Here is a 26,236-nt window from a genome sequence, read left to right as displayed (position 1 = left end):
ATTCACAACTGTCACAAAGAGAATAAAATACCCATGAATACAGCTGACAAGGGGGTGAAGAACCTCTTCAAGGAAAACTACAAACCACTGCTCAAGAAAATAAGGGAGGACACAAACAAATGGAAAAACATTCCATGCTCATGGACAGGAAGAGTCGATAATGTGAAAATGGCCATACTACCCAAAGTAATTTAAAGATTCAGTGCTATTCCCATCAAACTACCATTTACATTCTTCACAGAATTAAAAAAAAAACTACTTCAAAATTCACTTGGAAGCAAAAAAGAGCCCTCACAGCCAAGACAATCCTAAGCCAAAAGAACAAAGCTGGAGGCATCATGCCACCTGACTTCAAACTATACTACAAGGCTACAGTAACCAAAATAGCATGGTACTGATACCAAAACAGAGATATAGACCAATGGAACAGAATAGAGTCCTCAGAAATAACACCACATATTTACAACCAACTGATCTTCAACAAACCTGAGAAAAGCAATGAGTAAAGAATTCTCTGTTTAATAAATGGTGCTGGGAAAACTGGTTAGCCATATGCAGGGCACTGAAACTGGACCCCTTCCTTACACCTTATATAAAAATTAATTCAAGATGGATTAAAGACATAAATGTGAAACCCAAAACCATAAAAAACCTAGAAGAAAACCTAGGCAATACCATTCAGAACATAGGCATGGACAACGACTTCATGACTAAAACACCAAAAGCAACAGCAACAAAAGCCAAAATTGAAAAATGAGGCCTAATTAAACTAAAGAGCTTCTGCACAGCAAAAGTAACTAACATCAGAGCTAAACAGCCATCCTACAGAATGGGAGAACATTTTTGCAATCTACCCATCTGACAAAGGTCTAGTATCCAGAATGTACAAGGAACTTAAACAAATTTACAAGAAAAAAACAAATAACTCCATCAAAAAGGGGGCCAAAGATATGAACAGGTGCTTCTCAAAAGAAGAAATCAATGCAGCCAACAAACATGAAGAAAATACAACATCACTGATCATTAGAGAAATGCAAATCAAAACCACAATGAGATACTACTTCATGCCAGTCAGAATGGCAATTATTTAAAAGGAAACGACAGGCGACGGTGAGGCTGTGGAGAAATAGGAATGCTTTTACACTGCTGGTAGGAATGTAAATTAGTCCAACCATTGTGGAAGACAGTGTGGCGATTCCTCAAGGATCTGGAACCAGAAATACCATTTGACCCAGTAATCCCATTACTGGGTATATGCCCAAAGGAATATAAATCATTCCACTATAAAATATATGCACATATGTTTGTTGCAGCATTATTCACAATAGCAAAGACATGGAACCAACCCAAATGCCCATCAATGATAGACTGGATAAAGAAAATGTGGTACATATATACCATGGAATACTACGCAGCCATAAAAAGGAATGAGATCATGTCCTTTGCAGGGACATGGACGAAGCTGGAAGCCATAATTCTCAGCAAACTAACACAGGAACAGAAAGCCAAATATAGTGTGTTCTCACTCATAAGTGGGAGTTGATCACTGAGAACACATGGACACAGGAAGGGGAATAACATACATCAGGAACTGCTGGGGGAGGGGTGTAAGGGGAAGGAGAGCATCAGGACAAATAGCTAATGCATGTGGGGCTTAAAACCTAGGTGACGGGTTGATAGGTGCAGCAAACCACCATGCCACATGTATACCTATGTAACAAACCTGCATGTTCTGCTCATGTATATTGGAACTTAAACTTTTAAAAAAAAAGAAGAAGAAGAAACAATGATATATATTTTCTAAGAAGGGTAACATGGGATGTTTCATACATTGACTGCCAAAAACTTATATAAAATGGAAAATTAATTTATTTGTGCTAATGTGGCAACATCACTCTGTAAAATCAGTTAGTCATTAAGTACCGACTATGTACCCAGGATCTTTGCTAAGTATTAGGAATAAGAGAGAGACAAGATAGTGCCCTTGTCCTCAGTGACCTAGTAGGGGACACAAATATACACTACTCAAAAAAGAGTATATTTTACAAACTCTATTCAATTATTGAGTTATTAATTTCTTTACATAAGGCTTAAGAACATAAATGTTAGAGTGAGTGAAATAAATCATTTGTTTTTTAACTAGTGGCAAAATTTTTAATTTTTTCTTTACACTGTAACTAACATAAGTTAGTTTAGGAAACAGAAGATATATATAATTAAAAGTAAAGGAAAAAAGAAAAAATCAAGTAAGTAAAATAAAGTGAATTGTTCATCTGTAGATAACTTTCAAGAAATTTTTGGATATACTCACCCACACTATCTTCTAAAATTATATAAACACATAGAGAACAATACTGTCTTAGTCTATTTGTGTTGCTATAAAGGAATACTTGATGCTGAGTAATTCATAAAGAATAAAGGTTTATTTGACTCTTGGTTCTGCAGGCTGTACAAGAAGAATAGCACCAGCTTCTGTTTCTCATGAGGGCTTCAGAGAGCTTCTACTCATGGTGGAAGGCCAAGGGGGATGAGGCACTACATACTGAGAGAAGAAGAAAGAGAAGGATAGGAAGGAGGTACTAGGCTCTTTTAAACACAGAGATCTGGTGAGAACTATGGAGCAAGAACTCACTAATTACCCTAAGGATGACATCAAACTGGTCATAAGACATCTGCCCCCATGACCCAAACACCTCCCAATAGGCTCCACCTCCAACATTGGGGATCAAATTTCAATATGAAATGTGGAGGGAAAAAATATCCAAACTATATCAAATACTTGCTGTCACATAATTTTTTTAACTTAACTGTTGTTTTTCTTGTCTTTATTTTCTACAGGAATATTCATGCCCTGATATATTTTAAAATTAAAATTTTTGTTGAGATAATTATAGACTCACATGCAATTGTGTGTGTGTGTGTGTATATATATATCTCTCTCCATTATTTTTTTAATGGCAAAAACCACAATTACTTTTGCCCCGACCTATAATATACAGAGATGTCTTGTACACTTTACACAGTTTCACCCAATAGAAACATTTCACAAAACTATAGTACAATATCACCAACAGGATACTGGCATCTGTACCACACAATGATATCACTGATATTTCCCATTTTACTTGTCCTAATCTTTGTGTATGTATGTACATGTATATCATGTGTATATATGAGAATTTTGTTCTATACAATTTTATCCTGTATGTAGGTTGCAGTATCTACTATCAGAGTCAAGATACTAAACAGCTGAATCGCAAGGATATCTCTTATTCTTTTATAACCCCACCCACCTCATCTCATCCCCACCTCTGTCTCTACCCTCTGGTAACCACAAATCTGTCCTCTATTTCTAAACTTTTGACATTTCGAAATGTTATGTAAATGGATCAGTCATATATTATGTAATATTTTTGTTTCGGCTTTTTCCATGCAGCATAATTCCCTGGAGAGTCACCCAACTTATGTATATATTAATAGTTTCTTCCTTTTTGTTGCTGAGTAGTATTCCATGGTACTAATATACCACAGATTGTTTAACCGTTCACCTATTGAATGAGCTGATTCCAGATTTTGGCTATTAAAAATAAACTGCTGTGAACGTTTACATATACGATTTTGTGTGACCATATGGTAATTGCATGTTTCGTTTTATAAGAAAATATTCAACCTTTTCCCACAGCGGCTATGCTATTTTACATTCCCAGCAGCAATGAATCAATGACCCAGTCCAGTTTCAAGTTCTGGATCTGCTACATGTTAAACAGGTGAACTTACGCAAGCTACTTTATTACTTTAAGCCTTTGTTTCCTCAGCCTTTTTTTTATTTTTTTTTTTGAGAATGGACAGCCTCACTCTGTCGCTCAGACTGGAGTGCAGTGGCGCAATCTCTGCTCACCACCAGCTCCGCTTCCCGGGTTCACACTCTTCTCCTGCGTCAGCCTCCCGAGTAGCTGGGACTGCAGGCGCCTGCCACCACACCCAGCTAATTTTTTGTATTTTTAGTAGAGACGGGGTTTCATCACGTTAGCCAGGATGGTCTCAATCTACTGACCTCGTGATCCACCCGCCTCAGTCTCCCAAAATCCTGGGATTACAGGTGTGAGCTACCGCGCCCAGGCACCCGGCCTGTTTCCTCAGCTTTTAACCTGAAGATCACAATATGTTTTCAGGGCTGTTACTAGGATTAAAAGAGAAATATGTGTGAAACAAAAAGTCAACAAGTAGTAACAAGAATATAGAGTAATGGTTAAGAGGACACACTGCATATTAAAGAGCCTTATTTCATGAATAAATGCTTGCAGTAAGGAGGAAAATGGAGTTAAGCAGGAAGACTGGATATTAGAAAGAAGGAGAATATAAATTATAGATTAATGCCATCTTTGCTTAATAAGATCATAAATGCTAGACAGATGTATTTTATTTTAATGTGTAAAAAGCCTACGCTCTGAAATCAGACTGTCTGGATTTGAATTCCACCTTTATCTCTTACTATATGGCTTAGGTAGGTTACTTATCCTCTTTGCGCTTTAATACTTTTATCCATAAAATTATAATATGACTAATATTTACTTCATCAATCTGTTGTGAAGATTAAAAGTGTTGATACACATAATGAAGTTAGACTTATGCCTACAACAAAATAATTATTAGCCATTATCATTTTTAAAATCTGCTTTGTCTCCCTTCTATGTATTCACTGTATGACCTTGGATAAATCATGTAACAATGGCTGTGTCTCAGTTTCCTTATCTGTACAAAAGAATAAAATATTATAGAATTATGATAAAGATTAAATGAGATAATATATTTAAGATGCTTGGTACATAGCAAACATGATATAAATGTTAGCTCCCTTCCCTTCCTAATCATCGTTATGTTACTATATTATAACTAGACATTTTTCTAATTTCTCCCAAGAGTAAGGCTGTCACCTGTCACTTTTCCCAGGAATAGGCCTTTGTACAGCTGCTTAACTTGCTGCATAAAGTTTAGAGTACAGAAGCTTTGCAGCAAAGTATACTTTAATAGTTCACAAGTGTCTTTATGCTCAATTTCTGGTAATAGCCTATTTTTGAAAATTCAGTCCTAAAAATGTGTGTCTCTCCAGTAGGACAAAGTTGTTATAGTGATGATTACTTATTTTTTCCAGAGGGAAATAAATTAGGTAAACACAACCATATTATCATCTTGTCTAAGAGTGTATTAAAGAAAAAAGACTAGGCTCTTTATAAGTGGGTATAAAGCACAGCAGGTAGAGTGGAGATTCCTGGGGGAACCTATAGGCACTGGTGTTATGAATTCCATGAAACATGGAGTCCAGGCAACCCTATGAAGTAGATAATTTGGGTCTGTAAACTCAAAATTAGCAAGATCTCAAATAGACTTCCTCTGAGACACATGGTGGTACCTTGTCATGTCCATTTGACTCAGCTGTTTTGATTCAGGGGCATTTTGATATTTGGGCATTCTGACACCACCTAAAAGCAAACAATTAAGCTTTCGGCTTTTATGATAACTGTGTAACTTGTATTAAAACAGGAACATCTTCCCTAAGTCTCAACCCTTTGTGATGGGGTCAAGGATGAGGTGGAGGGGAGGGATGGGATCAGAAACTAAAACTCAGATTGGTTTAAAGATGGAGATAGAATGAATGAGTTGGGCAATTTAAAGATGGAATAAACCTCAATACTTGGAGGAGATTCAGAGATGAAATGAGGGACAAGCAGAATGATGAGATAAGGTTAGAGCACTGTCTACTAAGAGTCACCTATCATTTCAAGCAAGGGTCTATGAATTCTCTGAATTTTAGTTACATCTTGAGCAGTACACATTTGCATCTCCAAAGTTATTATTTCTTTTTTAAATGTCCAATGGCATTTATAATTATTTTTAAATTTTTTTTAAAAAAACTGACTGCTTAGTAATGTGACTTCTTCATTCTTCCATTTGAAAATCTGAATGATAAAATGGAAGTCTCTGTAAAAGATTAGCAGTCAGGGAGAAACACTGAGCACAAAATATAATGAGTGCAATGGGCTTAAAAGAAAGAAAATTTATACCTGGTTGGAGGAGAATCAGAATAGGCACCCTAGAAGAAGTGGTATTTACAACCGACTGAATAATAAATTCTATCCTTGTCTTTGTGACTAAGTAGCTTCCTAGCTACTCAACTAGAATTGCTCTCATAAGGTCACCAATGGCTTTAAACTTTAAAAAAAAATCATCTGTCAAAATCTATTCAAGTAAAAAGAAGAAATTAAAAGTAATTAATTCGAAAATTAGTTTTAAAACTCAATGAACACTTTTCAAACCCCCTTATTAACATTTTCTAAATCATTTGATACTGTTAACCACTCTTTCATGCTTTTAATTTCTCTCTCAGCTATTGTGATATTTTCCCTCTCTCTTAGTTCTCCTCCTGCCAGAGGAATCTGCCTAGTATCCTTTGTAAGCTTCTTTTCCTGTGCTTACTCTTAAGATTCCCTAGGGATTATGCCCTTAACCCTCTTCTATTCTCCACTGTAGTCGATGACTATTCTCTGTCTCTATATCAATGAGCTTTTACTAGATTATGTATGCTATAGCAACATACAATCCCAAAATCTCAACATAACAAGGGCTTATGCTTCACTCATATCTCTTGTAGGTCCACAACTGCAGCTTAGCCCTGCATCTTCTCCACTGAAGGAGCAGCCCCTGTCTGAAACATGCTGGTCTTGTAATAGAGGGAAAAGATGGTAGACCACGAGATGTTTCTTAAAACTTATTATTAGAAGTGGCACACAACTTCACAGTTTATTAGCCAAGGAAAGTCAAATGGCCAAAACTGACTTTGGTAAAGTAGAACTTTATTCCACCCTCAAGTATAGACTGGTGGAGAGTTGCCAGTAAGGAACAGAAGCATTTTGTCTGACAATAAGACAATCTATCACAGTGTTAAATGCCCAGATACCACCTATATATCTTACTGATTTATAAGACCAGCTTAAGCATGTCATACGAGCACCAAAGTATATACTTTATTAAGATTTCTTCTGTATATCCCACAGACATCACAGCTCAAGAGTCAAATCTAAACTCATCACTTTCTCCCCTGATCCCACTTTCATTTCTCCCCCTTACCGACCCTACTCTAAATATGGTTTTCCTTATAATTGTAAATGGTACCATCATCCACACTTTCAACCAAAAGTTAACGCCTCTCTCTTCATAACCAATCCTTTATAATAGGCCTGAGTCTTCTCCGGTATATTTCCTATGTGCTTCTTAAATCTCGCATTTCCTTTTCATCCCTTCTGCCAATGATCTTGTTAAGGTCCTCATTATCTTTCAACTGATCACTGTAATACTCTCCAAATTGGTATCTCTGACTCCAATCTCAATCAATGATCACTTATTCATTCAATCAACAAATATTTATTAAGTGATTATTATATGTTAAGCTCTGAATATACAATAGTGAGCAAGGTAGCCATGGTTCCCATTCTTGTTGAATTTATAGCTTTCATAAAAAGAGAATTAAATTATTGATACCACAAAGTGTGGCAAATGCTATGATTCACTCATCTAAAAACTACTATTAAGCAGAATCTACTAATGTATAAAGGCACTGTTCTAGTCCCTGAGGATATAGAAATGAATGACAGACAAGGATCCTGTCCAGGAATAATGTAATTTTAAAAATAGGATAGTTTCAAGTAATGGCAAGTGCTATTTAAAACATAATAAATAGCAACATGATAGAGCACAAGTGGAAGATGTAAGGACAGCTAAGTAGTCTCAGTGGTAAAAGAAGGATTTTCTGACTTAAGCTAAGACCAGAATGATGAGAAGAAAACCAGCCATGAAGAGATCCAGAGGAAAGTATCCCACACAGAAGAAAGAATCAATGTAAAAGCTGTCAGGGACAAGCTGAGACACAATGAGCAAGGAAATAAGTGGCAGGAGATGAAGTCAGAAAGTTCAATGGAGAATATATTACGTATATCTTTACAGAGCATGTCAAAAGATTTGGATTTTTATCCTAAGTATAGTAGAATGCCATTGGAAGGTTTAAAACAGATAAATGACGTGATCAAATTTACATTTTTAAAGAAGACTTCTGACTGCTGTGGGAAAAATAGATGCCAGGAGCAAAAGTAGAATTAGGAAGGCCAGTAAGTCAACTCCTAAAGCAATCTAAGCAAGACATCATGGTGGCTTGGGCTACAGCAGTAGCGGTGGCATATGCAAGAAGTGTAAATATGGTCAAGTTATATTTAGAGTTAGAGACAGTGAGACTTGATGATAGATTAGATATGGGGATGAAAAGAAAGTGGAATCAAAAATTACTTATCAGAGTTTAGCATGAGAAACCTGGGTATATGGTGGTGCCAACACCCGGGATGAGAAAGTTAGAAATAAGAGGATATCAAAAGAGAAATCAAAAGTTTTCTTTTGGGTCAGGCACAATGGCTCATGCCTGTAATCCCAGCACTTTGGAAGGCAAAAGAAGGAGGATGGCTTGAGGTCAGGAGTTTGATATCATACTTGGCAACCTGTCTCTACCAAAAAAAAAAAAAAAAAAAAAAGACAGACATGGTGGCATGTACCTGTAGTCCCAGCTATTCAGGAAGCTGAGGCAGGAAGATTACTTGAGGCCAGGAGTCCAAGGTTGCAGTGAGATTTCATCATGCGACTACACTCCAACCCTAGCAAAAGAACAAGACCCTCTCTCAAAAACAGGAAGAAGGAAGAGGAAGAAGAAGGAAGAGGGAAGAAGAAGAAGAAAGAAGAAGGAAGAAGAAGAAAGAAGAAGAAGAAGGAGGGAAGATAAAAAGGTTTTCTTTTTGGACAAGTTAAGTAAGTTGTTAGGCAAAGTATAATGCTATGACAATATACAACGGGGGAAATATAATAAACGAATGGTATCAGGAAATGATTCCTATAGAAAAGAAGATGTGAAAAAAAACAGAATTGAAAAAATTATCCATAATAGTCAGTGTAATCTTTATAAAATACACATTTGATTAGAACATTTCTTTTCTTAAGATCTGTCACTAATTTTTTATCTACTACAGCATGATTTCTCTGAATACCCTTTAAGATGTCAATCTCCTCCATCAGACTGTGAGTCCCTTGGGTGAAGAATTCATTGTTGTTCATTCAGAATTTATCACAATAACTAGCCAATAGTAATTGTGACTTCAACTTAAAACACAGTACTTGTTACACAGAACACAGAACACAGCCCTGTGTTAAGTGGGTAATCTAGCTGTGTAATAGTCAAGTTGCTTAGTCTCTCTGAGGTTTATTTCTTCAATTATGAAAGGCAGAACCTCTTTAAGATCACCCCTAACTTTAATATTCTATGATAAGTTTCTCTGTGATATGTGAAAACTTTATGATTGAAAGTCATTTGCAATTAATTAGAATTCCAATCCAGACTTGTGTGACTCTTAAATGTGCTACACAGTTTCTCAACACCTCTGTTTCTTCATGTGTGAAATAAAAAATTAAAGTATTGCTCCACTTCATAGAAAATCTCAGTGATGATGTAAACCATATTTAAATGTCAAATGATTAAAATAGTAAGCAGAATTCTGTAAATGAAAGAATATTTTTTCTTAAATGATTTGTGATCAGAAATGAGGTTTGCTGCCTGCTAAAGTATGCCTTACTACATTTGGAAGGAATATGTTCATAACTAATGATTTCTCTTTGTTTTGTCTTTTATCAAGCTGTTCTTTGGTGTGTGTGAATCATTACAAGAACAACAAAGTAAGCCCTAATTTTTTCAAGAGTATGTTTATGAAATATAACTCAAAGTGTACAACCTCTTCCAGCTATTTATATTTCTTCACCAGCCTTCTCTATTTTGTTTTTACCATTGTATCAAATCTCCAATTTTTAAATATTCACCAATGGCAAAGTATAATTTTATGTAGAACCAACTTTTCAAGAACATTATATCCCATTATATGATATTCACTCTATGTTCAATAATTTTACTTCATTCACCTACTACCTCAATGTGTTTTACAGTGGAAAATTTTAACTCCAACTTAAAAAAAATGCTAACAAAATCAAAAAATCTTTTGGAAACAACAGAAATAAAACATAATTCAAGCAATCTAAAAACATAAACTGGAAAAACATATACTGAAATGGAGTGAACAGGGGTAGGAGTGCAAGCGCTGGTAGAAGTTATCCCTGACCAAAACATTTGCAGCTATAGCTCAGCAAGAAAAAAAGTTAATTCCAGTGGAATTGCTCTATGGCTAAAAGGCAGTATGTAAAGAGTGGTAAAATATCAGTTTCTTTTCAGGATAATACACCCTTTTAAAACCTAGATACATTTTGGTGGAAATTGGCTAACACTCACCAATCCTGTGACCTTTGCTTACTTAGGCAGAGTTAGATTCTACTACCAAGATCCTTTGGAGCTAGGTGCAGCCAGATGTCTAAACTGTGGCCAGTGGAATATGGATAAATCTTCTCCTCCACAGAGCAACATGTATGCCCCCAACAAGAGCTGTGCCCACCTCTTCTGGCTGCCAGGCCAGTAAATAGAGTTAAATTCTAGCATAACCTAAGTGATGACTTGCTGAGCCTGGCCAGGGACGAAAGAAACTATACATCTAAAGAATTATTTAAACACTAACTGCCATGTAATGGCAGGAGCAAGGAAATAAACCCAGGATTAGATTTTGATGGTGCTTGATAAAAGGGCTAGAATATTGGGACAGATAAGCAAGAATTCATTAATTTAGAAACAGACATAGGATTTAATACCTTAACTGGCACCTCCATGGATGGGGCAAACTTTTTGTTGGGTTGGCTCTTAGAACCACAGGAAAAAAACTAGGTAACCTTCAGTAAAGCAGAAATGCCTGTGTTTCTCTGGGAGATGATAGAAGCAGGAATGAAGAAAGAGGTTGAGGGAAGTGAGCATACTGGAATGATTATATTTCAAAATGCAAGGTGACCCAGGATTATATCCCATAAAAAGGCCCAGGGAACATATCATTCACCAAGGCCGTTAAGAAAATGCTAGTAAAAAGGTCACCAACATTACTAAGAAATTCAGTAGTAGCTCTTCTTTGTGGCCAATGACAATGAAAGGACAGATAGTCATAGACCAACATTACTAAGAAATTCAGTAGTGGCTCTTCTTTGTGTCCAATGACAATGAAAGGATAGATAATCATAGATTTGGCAATGCGGCAACATTTAACTGCAAGAAGCCAGGAGAGCTACAATTACGATAGTGACTGGCAATGTCACATGAACATCCAAGAGGGCTTGACACACAAGGAGTTTTGGAAGTGGTTAAGAGAGCATGGTCCTCCTAGGGGCAGAATAGAGGGGCAGCCAATAAGGGTGCTGCTCTTTCCCATAGATATTTCATTACTTTCAAGAAGGGTTTCTTTAAAAAACATCATTCCAGGTGACTCAAAAGATACAGAGGTTTACTTTCTTCAAGCAGGAATTGACCTTTCAGTGCAGAAGGCACACTTGCTTTAATGTAGCAGTGCTACTCTCTGACATCCCACACACTGGCCTCTCATTGGAAACTGAACATTGTGAACACACACACATGAACACACACACACCCACACACACACACGACATATATAACCATTAGATTTTGAAGACACTGTGCCAATGGCATGATTCAATCCAAAAGAAAAATGGTAGGCAGGAGGTGATTTTCTGGAAAAGATCTCTGGTCTATCTTCATGAGACAGCTGGTGGAAAGGAATGCAGCAGCTACCTGTTAACTATGCTTCTAATACATTTACTAGAAGGTTAGGTTGGTGCAAAAGTAATTGCAGTTCTTGTAGTTATTTTTAATGGCAAAAGCCACAATTACTTTTGCAGCAACCTAATAGTGTATACTGCCTTTCTCAGCAAAAACTGTACTTTCCAGAACCATTGCTGAGAAGATTTATAACTTTGTTTATAAGGTTAAAAATAAAATATAACCATGAGAATAAAAAGGATTAGGAGGTTGAATTTAAAACATTAAACAAAAATAAAATAAGAAAAAGAACAGATAAAACAACATAAATCCGGGGAATAAAACTGTACTAAAACAATGATAGACCAACATCTACAAATTCTACCAAAAACACTGTACCTGGTAATTATTAAATAGCATATGATGTTGAGGAATTCAATATCTTGAAAGCAGGACAAATACTATCTGCAAAGAGAAGTAGTTAAAATATTTAAGGTAAACCATTTTGGATGGTGGGGAGAAACAGTTACAAGGAAACCAGCAGAAATGGACTCCAGACCTGTTTTTGAGAGGGTTTGGACTCTCCTATCTCCTGGACAAATCCAGGAGAAGCCATAACACTGGAGAAGAGCCACAACAAATCCCATTGTGATAGGACTCTCAAGATTCAAAGCACTAGCCGGGCGTGGTGGCTCATGCCTGTAATCCCAGCACTTTGGGAGGCCGAGGTGGGTGGATCACCTGAGGTCAGGAGTTTGAGACCAGCCTGGCCACCATGGTGAAACCCCATCTCTACTAAAAAATACAAAACATTAGCTGTGCGTGGTGACCCGTGCCTGCAATCCCAGCTACTCAGGAGGCTGAGGCAGGAGAATTGTCTGAACCTGGGAGGTGGAGGTTGCAGTGAGCCGAGGTTGCATCACTCCATTTCAGCCTAGGCAACAAGAGGGAAATTCCGTCTCAAAAAAAAAAAAAAAAAAGATTCAAAGCACTAATCAGAACAGGCACACCTCATTTAAAAAGAGACACATTCCTAAAAGTTGTATATAGTTTTAATTTTTATTTTTTATTTTAAACACACAAATTACTTTTTTAGAACCTAGCACAATGGGCACTCTATAAAAATTTTGGGATTGACAAAACCATTAATGGAGGAAACCACGGAGGCTTTCCATCCATTACCCTCACATCACTCTATATAATATGTACAATGCCTCTAATCTACAGATGAGACATTTTACGCACAGAGGTATTAAACAACTTGCCCAAAGCCATGTATATGTCTGCCGACTCTAAAACCCATTGTTTACAACTTGTGGCTTTGTTTTTTAAAAGATCCCTTCCTCTTTAAGTAAAAGAACAAATTTTACCTTACAAACCATCAGACCCTAAATTAATCCACTTGAAAAATAAAATGTTGGTATGGTGTTTTGAGTTGCTTTAAAGTGAGACACATGAAGGACAAAGTATTTGAGAACATTTAAAGGTCTTTTAACTTCATTAGGCATTTTAAGTCTGATAGATTTAACATGCCTCTACAAAATGTACAATCTAATCATGTTGAAAGATCAAATCCAGAATAAGCCCTATTAATTAAAACAAGAAATCATAGTGCCACTTGTTGCCATTGGAGGAAATGGTTTTGTTATAGATTTCTAAGAGAAATTAGTTAGATTTTACTTTAAAGGCCATAAAATGTTGTTTATATTCTTTTTTCAAATAACAATTCTTGTAATAAGATAACAAAGACATACTGCTTTGTAATTCTTATGAAAATAAATTTGTTAATAATCACTTAAAATAATAGCTTCCATTTATTTAGTAAATATCAATCAGGTAAATGTTCTAGGCACTTTATAAACATCTTATTTAATCCTTGCTACAACTTTAAGATAAAATACTATTTTTCACATTTTACAGGTTCATCAAGGCTTAAATAACTAAAATTATATAGCGTGAATAATACAACCACAGATGCACTTTATTCTAAAGCCCATGCTGTCTCCATTGTGTCCTAATTGGAGCTACCTTAAAAGAAATTATTACTCAGTTACACCTCCAGTTTGAAGGGATATAGTATATGCATGTGTGTGTTTATATATTTATATATAATATTTTAAAATTTAGAATGTAAATTTGTTTTAAAATGAAAAACTTCTAAGAAAAAGCTTTGTACATCAACGACAATAAATACATTCTGCCATTTGAATAAAATCTTTCAGTCTAATGAATCATGGCAATTTTACCTTATTTAAAAAGAGAAAGGCAACACAGTGTGCATTGGTCATAAGTTGAAAATATTGCATTGTAAAGTCAAAAAAATCATAAATAGAACCATTATAAATTAAAGACCAACTGTACAGAAGTTCTAATCTGCCATTTAACTGACTAGTTGTATAACTAGTCTTGCAATTTTCACTTTAAGTCTTCAAAGTTTTCCAACACTGATAATCTAGCTTTCACTTCTTTATTTAACAAATACTAAATTCTAGAAACACTGACAGACTCCAAGAAAACAATGATGAAAAACACATTTGTTATGGATGAATTGTGTCTCCCCTGCCCCCCACCCAAACTAATATGTTGAAATTCTAACTCCCAGTACTTCAGAATGTGATTATATTTAGAGACGGGGTCTCTAAAGAGGAAATCAAGTTAAATGAGGTAATTAGGGTGGGACCTAATGCAATATGGCTGGTGACTTTATAAGAAAAGGAGATTAGGACACAGATGCAGAAGAAAGACCATGTAACGATACAAGGGGAAGACAGCCATCTGCAAGCCAAGGAGAGAGGTCCTGAAGAGACCAACCTTGCCAACCATTGCCAACCACCTTGATCTTGGACTATTAGCTTCCAGAATTGTGAGAAAATAAATTTCTGCTATTTAAACAACTTAATTTGTGATATTTATTACAGCAGTTCTAGAAAACTAATACATATTTCATGATTTATTTGTGTTCCCTCACTCATTACCCTAAACATTAATGTAAAAATTCGAAGTTTAAAATTTCTGGAAAAAAAATTATGAAAAGGTTAAATCCCAAGAAAGTAAGGAAACCATAAGTATTTTTATTTTGGAACTTTAACTGAAATTAGACTTCTACATCAATAAATTTGAGGGGGGATGAGACACAGAGACAGAAAAGGCAATTGTTTCCCAAACTGATCTTAACCACTCTCTTTGAAAATGTTTTCCCAAAAGTCTAATAATTCCAGGAATTCACTGAACTTGGAGGCAGCTTAGAACAATGGACAGATCATTGACCTTACAGACAGTAAATTTCAGCAGCTAGCTGACTCTGGGCAAGCTATTTAGCATTTCTTAGCCTCGATTGCTAATATGAAAATTAGGAAACTCATAATTTGACTCAAATGAAATAATCCAAATTAAAGTGATTTTTGTGCTTGAAAGTACCTTACAATATTTTCATGTGGAATAATTTTCCTGCTCTAGCAATCTAAAAAGTCCTATCAGAAAAGGGTATCAATGAATTTCTAATCTAAACTAGACTATTGCTAAGAGACAACATTAAGTTTACCAGTTCCTGGAAACTATTCACTTTAAAAACACTATAGTCAGTATTCTGGAATTTTCTCAATTCTCCTTGAGTGTTCAAATAATGAGCAGAGACCCTGAGACAAGATTTGGGGTGAGAAAGTAAAAATAAATTCAGACACCAAAAATCTGCCCTGACATTCATCAGGCTGGAATAATAGGCCCAGATAAAGCTGGCTGGAAAGTTAAAAGGAAATACTATTTCTCCCAAGGACATGCTGCCATTATAAAGTATCATCACAACCCCTTTCTTTGAATGCCTACTGCTTTCTTACTGAGAAACTTTGTTCTATAAAATCAAAGACAATCAGAGACTTTGCTTCTGAAATTCTATCAGTAAAAATGAAATATCCCACTCTTGTCTGGAGGTTCTAAGTCACTTTGACACAGAGAAGTAGCCTCTATTTAGGATCCAGGAAATACCTTCAGATAATGGTTTGGGGACAAATATTCAACATCTATCTTATCTTTATTGCTTCCAAGGAAACAAGTTCATTGCCACATCCACGTCTAAACCATTTACACATAGCCTTGCTCCTTCCTTTCGTTTGAGCCTATCAACCCCTAATATATTTAAAGTAGTTCCCATTTTTCATTTCTGACTGTGCTTATTTATGCTTTTCTCTCTCTCTCTCTCTCTCTCTCTCTCTCCCCTCCTCCTCCTCCTCCTCTTACTTCCACCCTCTTTGAAATCAAACATGCCAGAAGTTATTTACCTTAATCTTATCAAATAAAACTCAGTCATTATTGATCCTCTTTATTCTATGTTTTGTTTGTTTGATCAATATTGTCTCTGTTACTTCCTTTTTTCCATTGTATTGAATTTATTCTGTCCTTTTTCTAACATCTTAAATTGGATACTTGGCTTACTCACTTTTTATCTTTCCTTTTTCTATTTACGTTCCTTGATTGGAATTTTTGTGCTCCCTGAAACAGAGAATTATGTCTTCCATCAATTCTGGAAATTTTTCATCCAGGACTTAAAAATTGCTTCTGCCACATTAACTCTAGTCTCTTCTTCTGGAACTCCAATGGGTCATATCAGCTCTTGTCATTCTAATGTCCATATCTTTTAACCACTCTTTCATGTTTTTCATCTCTTTGTGATAATATCTTTAACTCTATCCTTTATTTCATTAATTTATAATTTTCTTTTGTCTAATCTTCATTTAAACCATCTACTTTTTAGTTATTATAATTTTCCTTTTTAGGAGTTCTATTTTGTATTTTTTATTTCCTATTCTGCCCCATCTTTTTAATTGTATCTTATTCCTTTCTTATATTAGCGAGTACATACTTTATTTAAACATTTTAAATATTATATAAAGTGTTTAGTGATATTTTCTGGTAAGTCTCACTTATAGTGATTTATTTCTCAAGTATTTTGTAGTTTTCATTCTCAATTCATGTTTTATTAAAGCTTTTTTTAGGTAACTCCATAAAGCCTGGGTTGAAGCTACATTCAGTGAAAGATGATATGCATTTCTTCTGCCAATCACCCGAGTGCTTTCAAATTGGAACTACCTAAAGTTTTGTTTATGTTTGTTTGTTTGTTTTCAGTCTAGACTGCTCAGGCTACAAAAATGATGTAAATTTTGGCTGGGCACAGTGGGTCATGCCTGTAATCCCAGCACTTTGGGAGGCTGAGGTGGGTGGACCACCTGAGGTCAGCAGTTTGAAACCAGCCTGACCAACCTGGAGAAACTCTGTCTCTACTAAAAATACAAAATTAGCTGGGCATGGTGGTGCATGCCTGTAATCCTAGCTACTCGGGAGGCTGAGGCAGGAGAATCGCTTGAACCCGGGAGGCAGAGGTTGCACGATGAGCCAAGATCGCACTATTGCACTCCGACCTGGGCAACAAGAGTGAAACTCCATTTAAAAAAAAAAAAAAAAAAATGACATAAATTTTAACTTGAAAGTGATATCAGGGTAGCCTTTGTGGTTATCAATTTTCAAAGCAGATACTTCTATTGTTTTCTACTGAGAGCCCAATCTAACATACCTTGTTGCCAAGTTGTCTTGCTTATCTTCCTTATTTGACGGGGAGACATTCTTTTTTACCTCTACCCTCACGTTAATCGTAATTTCTGGCTTTATGTGGGTTCTCAGAAATATCTTCCCATCTGTATATATACAAGGCTTTTTCTCCACCACTGCCTGGTCATTAAAACAGGATTACCATAATTAGCAAATGCCCTCTAGATAGTTATGATATCAGCAACCACTTACAATTCTATTTCCAACTCGTCTTCTTTTTTGGCCCCCACAGGTTTACCTTACTTATTTGTGAGCTCACTTAGGATTTTAAAATATTGTTGTTATTCCATCAAGTATTTGTAACTATCTTATACCAGAGATTTTTTTGGGACATTTTATCTGCAATTTTGCTGGTAATGAAACTCAGTTCACTCTTCAACCTGCTCCAATCTGGGGCTTTTACTCTCATCATTACATTGAAACTATCCTCGCAAAGATAAAACTTAGATATAATTTTCTATGAGTCTCAATTTATTTGGCCTCTCAGAAGTTTTCAGTGGAACTGAATTATCTTTCCTTCTTCTCTTTTCTCAGCTTCCATAACTCTATATTCTTTTTGTTTCCTCCTACCCATCTAGCTTTTTTTTTCTGCCCCCTTTGCCTGCTCTTCCTCCATATTTCTAAACATTGGAACTGCTCAGAACTTGTTTCTAATCATCTCCCCAATCTACATTCTCACCCTAGGAAATCTTGACCACTTCCATGGCTTTATATTATCTACATGCCAACAACTCTTAAATGTGTATCATCAACCCAAAATTATCCTCTAAATTCCAAATTTACATCTCTAATTACCTATGTAACATAACTGCCTGTACATCACACAGGGATCTCAAACTTCATCTTCTAATCTAACCCATATCGGCAAATGACACATCCATCAACCTAGTTTTTCTTCTCAAAAGTCTAGTGGCTTGCCTTGATAACTTCTTCAACTTCTCTGCCACTAACTCACAACCAAACCATTACCAAATTCCATCAATACTACCTAAAAATACATATCTTAAATCTACCCACTTCTCTCCATCTCCAACAGCAGACCAAGTCACCAACATCCCTTACCCACAATATTGCAACAGATGTAACTGATTTCACTGTTCACTCAGTAACCACCACCCTCCACTCCCAATACACAATATCTATAGTGATTTGAAAATATTAAACTGGCTCACGCCATTCTCTAAACCATAAAATTTGTGACTTGCTTTATTGTAATCTTCACTTTATTGCAGTGGTCTGGAACTGAACTCACAACACCTCCAAGCTTTGTTTATATATGTAACTTCTCATAAGCATCTTAACTCTTCTCAGACTCAAATTTCTACATTTATTAAATAAGGATAGTAAAAATACCTAATCAGAATTATTGTGACAATTAAATTAGATAATTTAGATAATTTGTATATAGTACCTAGCACAGCACCTAGCCCACAGTAAGCCCCCAATACTTTTAATGCAACAGGGTCTCGCTATGTTGCCAAGGCTGGTTTTGAACTCTCGGCCTCAAGCAATCCTCCTGCCTCAGCCTCCCAAAGTGCTATGATTACAAGTGTGAGGCAGCATGCCCAGCCCCATTTTTAATTTTGTTTATTTTTATTTTGCTTTGTCATGGAAATTAAGAACAGCTGGTCTTAATGCCTTTTATATGCTATAAATTCACTCCAGGCTTTTGCATGTTGAATAACTGAAATTTCTTTTTTTTAATTCAGTATAATACTGTATTTTCTAACATATTAAATGAAAATCAAGAAAATATCAAATTAACTTTAAAAGCAAATCTTTACTCTTTAAAGAAAAAATACAAACTGTGGTATTTTTATAAAAGATTATATTTTACATAATATAAATAAAATCACTAATGCATCTATGCTTAGTTTCCTTAAACTACAATGAACCACAGAATGTGTGGAAAACGGGTTTAGTTTTTGGTGAAAAATAAATATCTTGGAAAAAACAAGTAGTTTTCTTTTTTTTAACTGTCTATGCACAGGCACTGACATAACCAAGCTTTAATGGCCACCACTTCCTTTTCCTTGTCCAAAGCAGCCGTTTCCATAGCTCCCCCTTCTACATTCTCACTGGCATTCCCCAGATCCTCTGTAGCCTCCACCAGACCTTCTGTAATCTCCACCAGAGCTACTGCTATAGCCACCTCAGTTATGTCCTCTATAATCTCCACCACCATCTCCACCATATCCTTCCTGACAGGGTGGAGTAGTGCCACCATAGCCTCCACTACTATAGCCTCCATTGCTATAGCCACTGCCATAGTCTCCAACACCATAATTAGAATGTATCCTTCTATATCTACTTCCATTGTCATATCAGGCCATCTTGGGAGGATGTGGACCATCTCCATACTGTGTATGGAGATGATAACAGCAGCTAACGGCCTAGAGATTTGGTGGATCATGTTCAGCATATAATAATTTAAGGGGTCCAACTGGCTGAAGATATCAGGTTGTTTCATTACTTCAACAACCAGAGACTCCAAGGTTTCCTGGAAAGCAGTGATGCAGCCAGCAGCTTCATGGGATATATGTAGTTTAATTCAGTTGTCTACAAGAACAATCTGCCTATCACATTATACTTTCTTGGAGGCAAAGAGAAGCAACTTCAAGGGGGTGACTAAGGTCAAGCCTTTAGCAGAGATGGCTCAGATTCAAGTACACCTGAGCAGAGACAGTGTTTGAACCTGAGCCATCTCTGCTAAAGGCATGGCCTTAGTCACCCCCTGCTTTTCACCAAACACAAAGAAAGGAGAGGAGCACTTCATATCATGCTACTAAAAAAACAATTAACAGACAGTTTGTGGATAAGTGCATTATGCCTTTCATGGTAAGAATATTTCTCTTTTCCTTCTGAGAGCATCATTTGGGTATACACCAAAGGCCAAGAGGGAGATAACAACATCCAAATTATTATCTGGTCCAGTGTTAGTAAACACTTGTGTCAATAATTTTCTGGAAATCCAGAATTAATAAGAATCCCTTTGAGCTAAACTTTGGCTTCATAAGTCATTCTTAGTGTAGCCATATTGAATCTTTCTGCTCACAAAATTGAATCTCGGCTTCTTCTCTACCCATTCTAGAATCATTCCAGGATTGAAACACTGATAAAAGGGATACATAATCAGAAAATCGGTTTCCAGCAAAATTTCAACGGATATGTTCCACTTTCCTTCACCAATGAAAGCAGGTAGCAGCAGAGATGGTATAGACAGGATCTCTCTCATAAAAAATACACCCCATTATTGTCATTTTGCCAAGATGAGGCTCAATGGAGAGTTCAGTCAGGACCTATCCTAGAGAATTAAACTTATCATTGCCATCTAATGCATTAAGCTCTCTAAGAGCGTGCTCTGCCTAAATCACAGGATCCAAAGGTGGAGGTCCTTGGATTGCCTTGGCCAGAAATTAGCCAAATTTTCCCAGACACAGGAGTTTCATACTTGATGTAATCACTCCTCGCTTTTCTCTTTTTTAAATTGTATTTGGGTTTAGGGGTACATGCACAGAATTGTTGTATAGGTAAACTGTGTCACAGGGGTTTGGTGTACAGATTATTTAGTCACCCAGGTAAGCACAGTACCCAATAGGTATTTTTGTATGCTCTCCTTCCTCCCACCCACCACACTTAAGGAGGTCCTAGTGTCTGTTGTTCCCCTTTGTGTTCATGTGTTTTCATTGCTTAGCTCTGACTTATAAGTAAGAACATATGGTATTTGGTTTTCTGTTCCCAGGATAATGATCTCTAGCTCCATCCATGTTGCTGCAAAGGGCATGATCTCATTCTTTTTTACGGTTGCATGGTACTCCATGGCATATATATACCACATTTTCTTTGTCTAGTATACCACTGATGGACATTTAGGTTGATTCCATGTCTTTGCTATTGTGAATAGAGCTGCAATAAACATACATATGCATGTGTCTTTATGGTATAATGATTTTTGTTATTTAGGGTATATACCCAATAATGAGATTGCAGGGTCAAATAGTAATTCTGTTTTAAGTTCTTTGAGAAATCATCACACTGCTTTCTACAATAGCTGAACTAATTTATACTCCCACCAGTAGTGTATAAGCATTCCCCTTTCTCCTCAACCTCACCATGACCTGTTACTTTTTTGACTTTTTAGTAATGGCCAGTCTGACTGGTATGAAATGGTATCTCATTGTGGTTTGGATTTGCATTTCTCTAATAATTAGTGATGTTGAGCATTTCTTCATATTCTTGTTGACCACATGTATGTCTTTTGACATGTATGTCCTTTGCCCACTTTTTAATAGTATTGTTTGGTTTTTTGCTTGTAAATTTGATAACGTTCTGTATCAATTTTGCATATTGCACCTGTGTCAGATACATAGTTAGCAAATATTTTCTCCATTCTGTAGGTTGTATCTTTATTGATATTATAGTTTCTTGTGTTGCGCAAAAGCTGTTTAGTTTAATTAGATCTAATTTGTCAATTTTTGTTTTTGTTGAGATGGCTTTTGGCATCATTGTCATGAAATCTTTGCCAGGTCCTATGTCCCAGAATGGTATTTCCCAGGTTTTCTTCCAGAGTTTTTATAGTTTTAGGTTTTACATTTAAGTTTTTAATCCATCTTGAGTTTATTTTTATATGTGGTGTAAGAGAGAGGTCCAGTTTCAATCTTCTGAGTATTGCTAGCCAGTTATCCCACCAGTATTTATTGAATAGGGAGTCCTTTCTCCATGGTTTGTTTTTGTTAGTTTTGCTGAAGATCAGATAGTTTTATGCGTGCAGTTTTACTTCTGGGCCTCGATTCTGTTTCATTAGTCTATGTGTCTGTTTTGTATCAGTGTTTTCATTACTACAGCCTCGTAGTATAGTTTGAAATCAGGTAACATGATACCTCCAGCTTTGTTCTTTTTGCTTACAATTGTCTGAGATATTTGGATTCTTTTACGGCTCCACATAAATTTTAGAATAGTTTTTTTCTAATTCTGTGAAGAATATCATTGGTAGTTTGATAGGATTAGCATTGAATCTGTAAATTACTTTGGGCAATATGGTCATTTTTATAATACTGATTCTTCCTATCCATGAACATGGAATGTTTCCCCATTTGTGTATGTCATCTCTGATTTCTTGGAGTAGTGTTTTGTAATTGTCATTGTAGAGACTTTACACCTCCCTAGTTAGCTACATTCCTAGTTATTTTATTCTATTTTTGGCAATTGTAAAAGGGATTATGTTCCTGATTTGGCTCTCCACTTACATGTTGTTTGTATATAGGAATGCTACTAATTTTTGTACATTGACTTTGTATCCCAAAACTTTGCTGAAGTTGTTTATCAGATCAAGAAGCTTTTAGGCAGAGACTGTAGTGTTTGCTAGGTATAGAATCATGTCATCTGCAACCAGGGATAATTTGACTTCCTCTTTTCCTATTTGGATGCCTTTTATTTCTTTCTCTTGCCTGACTGCTTGGGCCAGGACTACCAGTACTATGCTTGGTAAGAGTGGTGAGAGAGGGTATACTGGTCTCATTCTAGTTATCAAAGAGACTGCTTCCAGCTTTTGCCTATTCAGTATGATGCAGGCTGTGGGTTTGTCATAGAGGGCTCTTACTATTTTGAAGCATGTTCCTTCAGTGTCCAGTTTCTTGAGGGTTTTTTCATAAAGGGATGTTAAATTTTATTGAAAGCTTTTTTGCATCTATTAAGATAATCGTGTGGTTTTTGTTTATAGTTCTGTTTATGTGTTGAGTCACATTTATTGATTTGCATATGTTGAGCCAAGCTTGCATCCCAGGGATGAAACCTACTTGGTTATGGTGGATTAGATTTTTGATGTGCTGCTGAATTCAGTTTGCTACTATTTTGTTGAGGATTTTTGCATCTATTTTCATTAAGGATGTTGGTCTTTTTGTTGTGTCTCTGCCAGATTTTGGTATCAGGATGATGCTGGTCTCATAGAATAAGGTACAGAGAAGCCCCTGCTCCTCGATTTTTTGGATTAGTTTCAGTAGGAGTGGTACTAGCTCTTATTTATACATCTAGTTGAATTCAACTGTGAATCTGTCTGGTCCTGGGCTTTTTATGATTGGTAGGATTTTTATTACTGATTCAATTTTAGAATTCACTATTAGTCTGTTCAGGGATTCCTGGTTCACTCTTGGGAGGTTGTATGTGTCTAGGAATTTATCCATTTCTTCTAGGTTTTCTGCTTTGTGTGCATAGAGGTGTTCATAGTAGTTCTGATGGTTATTTGTATTTCTGTGTGTTTGGTGGTAATGTCCCCTTTGTCATTTCTGATTGTGTTTATTTGGATTTTCTCTATTTTCTTCTTTATTAGTCTAGCTAGCAGTCTATCTATCTTATTTATTCTTTCAAAAAACAAACTCCTGGATTTATTGATCTTTTGTATGGTGTTTTCACATCTCAAATTCCTTCAGTTCAGCCCTAATTTTGGTTATTTTTTGTCTTCTGCTAGCTTTGAGATTGGTTCACTTTTGTGTCGCTAGTTTCTCTAGGTGTGATGTTAGGTTGTTAATTTTAGATCTTTCAAACTTTTCGATGTGGGCATTTAGTGCTATAAACTTCCCTCTTAACACTGCCTTAGTTGTGTCCCAGAGATTCTTGTACATTCTATCTTTGTTTTCATTTGGTCAAAGAATTTCTTTATATCTGCCATAGTTTCCCTATTTATCCAAAAATCATTCAAGAGTAGCTTGTTTCATTTCCATGTAATTTTATGGTTTTGAGCCATTTTCTTGGTATTGGTTTCTATTTTATTGTACTGTGATCTGAGAGTGTTGTTGATATGATATCAATTGTTTTGAATTTGCCAAGGATTATGTCTGATTGTGTGGTCCACTTTAGAGTTGTGCCATAGGGTGATGAGAAGAATGTTTTTGAACAGAGAGTACTGCAGGGTTTTATTAGGCCCATTTGGTTAATGTTGAGTTCAGGTCATGAATCTCTCTTAATTTTTTGCCTCAGTGATCTCTCTAAAACTGTCAGGGGGGTGTTGAAGTCCCATACTCTAATTGTGTGGGAATCTAGGTCTCTTCATAGGTCTCTGAGAACTTGCTTTATGAATCCAGGCACTACTGTGTTAGGTGCATACATATTTAGGATACTTAAGTCTTCTCGTTGAATTAAAACCTTTACCATTATGTGATGCCCTTCTTTGTCTTTTTAAATCTTTGTTGGGTTTAAAGTCTCTTTTGTCTGAAATTAGGACAGCAACCCCTGCTTTTTCCAGTTTTCCATTTGCTTGGTAGGTTTTCCTGCATCCCTTTGATTTGGGCCCATGAATGTTGCTGCATGTGAGATGGGTCTCTTGAAGACAGCATACCATTTGGTCTTGCTTCTTTATCCAGCTTGCCACTCTGTGCCTTTTAACTGGGGGCATTTAGCCCGTTTATATTCAAGGCTAATATTGATATACACAGATTTGATTCTGTCATCATATTGTTAGCTGGTTATTATGCAGACTAGGTTGTGTTGTTGCTTTATAGTGTCACTGGTCTATATACTTAAGTATGTTTTTGTAGTGGCTGGTAATGGTCTTCCTTTTCCATATTTAGCATTCCTTTCAGGACCTATTGTAAAGCAGCAAGTCTGGTGGTAATGAATTCCCTCATTTGCTTGTCTGAAAGGGATTTTATTTCTCTCTCATTATGAAGCTTAGTTTGTCTGGATATAAAATTCTGAGTTGAAAATTCTTTTCCTTAAGAATGCTTAATACAGGCCCTCAGTGTTCTCTGGCTTGTAAGGTTTCTGCTGAAAGGTCCACTGTTGGCCTGATGGGGTTTCCTTTCTAGATGAACTGTCCCTTCTCTCTAGCTGCCTTTAACACTTTTTCTTTCATTTCAGTTTTGAAGAATCTGATGATTATGTGTCTTGGGGATGGTCTTCTTTTTAGTATCTTGCTGAAGGTCTCTGGATTTCCTGAATTTGAATGTTGACATCTTTAGTGAGGTTGGGGAAGCTTTCATATATGACATTCTAAAATATGTTTTCCAAGTTGCTTGCTTTCTCTCCATCTCTGTGAGGGACACCAGTGAGTCATAGATTTGGTCTCTTTACATAATCCCATATTTCTTGGAGGTTTTATTCACTCTTTTTTATCCTTTTTTCTTCATTTTTGTCTGACAATTATTTCAACAAGCCAGTCTCTAAGCTTTGAAATGTATTCCTCCAATTGGCCTATTCTGCTGTTAACACTTGCGATTGCATTACAAAATTCTTGCAGTGTGTTTTTCAGCTCTATCAAATCTGTTTGGTTAATCCTTATAATGGCCATTTGTATCTATCAGCCTCTGTATTTTTTTAATGATCCTTAGCTTTCTTGCACTGGGCTTTGACATTATTTTGAATCTCAATGATCTTCATTCCTATCCGTATTCTGAATTCCATTTCTGCCATTTCAGCCATTTCAGTCTGGTTAAGAATACTTGCTGGGGCCAGGTGTGGTGGCTCATGCTTGTAATCGCAGCACTTTGGGAGGCCGAGGCGGGTGGATCACGAGGTCAGGAGATCGAGACCATCCTGGCTAACATGGTGAAACCCCGTCTCTACTAAAAATACAAAAAAATTAGCCAGGCATGGCAGTGTGCGCCTGTAGTCCCAGTTGCTGGGGAGGCCGAGACAGCAGAATGGCATGAACCCAGGAGGCGGAGCTTGCAGTGAGTCAAGATCACGCCACTGCACTCCAGCCTAGATGATGGAGCAAGACTCCGTCTTAAAAAAAAAAAAAGAAAAAAAAACAAAAAAGAATACTTGCTGGGGAATTAGTGAGGTCGTTTGGAGACACTGGCTTTTTGAGTTGCCAGAGTTCTTGCACTGGTTCTTTTTCATCTGTGTTGGCTTGTGTTCTGTTAACTGAAGTGTAGTTTCAGTACAGTTAGTATACTTCTTTTCTGGGTGTTTTCAGAG

The 26,236-nt window shown here is 36.3% G+C and overlaps 1 pseudogene; it reads right to left on the bottom strand.

Moving 5' to 3' along the window:
- Positions 1-19,332: 19,332 nt before the first annotated feature.
- LOC105543151 lies at positions 19,333-20,772 on the bottom strand (annotated as a pseudogene).
- Between the last annotated feature and the right edge of the window lie 5,464 nt (positions 20,773-26,236).

The sequence above is a fragment of the Mandrillus leucophaeus genome, unplaced genomic scaffold (assembly GCF_000951045.1).
Source record: "Mandrillus leucophaeus isolate KB7577 unplaced genomic scaffold, Mleu.le_1.0 Scaffold276, whole genome shotgun sequence".
NCBI lineage: Eukaryota > Metazoa > Chordata > Mammalia > Primates > Cercopithecidae > Mandrillus > Mandrillus leucophaeus.
Note: the sequence above shows the minus strand (reverse complement) of the source record. Positions and strands in the feature narration are given on the sequence as shown.